The following is a 1,172-nucleotide window of genomic DNA, read 5'->3' as shown; positions in this document are numbered from 1 at the left end:
CACACACACACACACACACACACGCACACACACACACTCACACGCAAACACACGCATGCGCGCCTACACACACACACACACACACACACACACACACACACACACACACACGAACGCACACACAAAAGCATGCACGCACACACGCAGGGTTACAGTCACATGCATAATATAAATGAACTGTAATAGAAACAATAATGTTCAACTTGTTACACCCAGAGTAGACTTTTGCAACCTGCTTTAAGAGACGAAAAATTTCGTATTATCCCCTTACAGGTATATTTCCAAGCAATAGGGCATTAAAATACAGTGGACTCCATGTGTGTCGAACTTCGCCTGAGTTAATCTTCGGTTAAGTTGAGGTCTTTTTCTCTGGTCCCAACACTTCTTTTTTTTGACAGATTTCCCAACGGTTAAGTTGAACTTCGGATAAGGGGATTTTTTCCTGTCAAACATGTATCGCCCTCATCTCTCCTCCTTCTTTCCTGTCAAACATCTATCGTCCTTACCTCTCCTCCTCCTTTTTGTGTTTGTTACTCTCATGTAACACCGCTCATCTTCGGCTCTTATATGAACTTATTGTGTTGCTAGTGTTGTAAAACTCTTGCTAAAACTAAATTAAGCGGTTATGAATCAGAGCACTATATAAAGTACAGCATTCTACGCATCATTTTGAGTCTTCAACATTTTTTCAAAATCTGCATATTTGAAACCAGACCAACGAATCATCACAAAATAAATATATATGTTAAAAAATTTCGACATATTATTAGAATTATTGTCGGTCATTAACTTTCAAGCAATGCATAGATATCAGACCACTCGATCACACACATAAAAAAATTATACATATTATTACTACAATGAGTCATCAGCTTTAGAATTATGTATATAAATCAGACGATCCCAACACTCCGCTCCGATATTCTACACATCATTGTGTGGTTTGGTACGGGTTTTACGGCGTTTCCAACAGCGTTAGGTCGTATGAGCGCTTTGTTTGTCAATTACTGTTCATTTATATCATGCATGTGACTGTGAGCCTGTTTGTGAGTGCAAGCATAATTATTGTAGTATCATGGTTATGTGCACAGATGTGTGAGGAAGAGAGGAGTGCACAGATGTGTGTGGAAGAAGAGGATGTGTGTATGTGTGTGTGTGTGTGTGTGTGTGTG

The sequence above is a fragment of the Aplysia californica genome, unplaced genomic scaffold (assembly GCF_000002075.1).
Source record: "Aplysia californica isolate F4 #8 unplaced genomic scaffold, AplCal3.0 scaffold00742, whole genome shotgun sequence".
NCBI classification, from domain to species: domain Eukaryota; kingdom Metazoa; phylum Mollusca; class Gastropoda; order Aplysiida; family Aplysiidae; genus Aplysia; species Aplysia californica.
The sequence above is the reverse complement of the archived record's forward strand: the minus strand, read 5'-3'. Positions refer to the sequence as shown.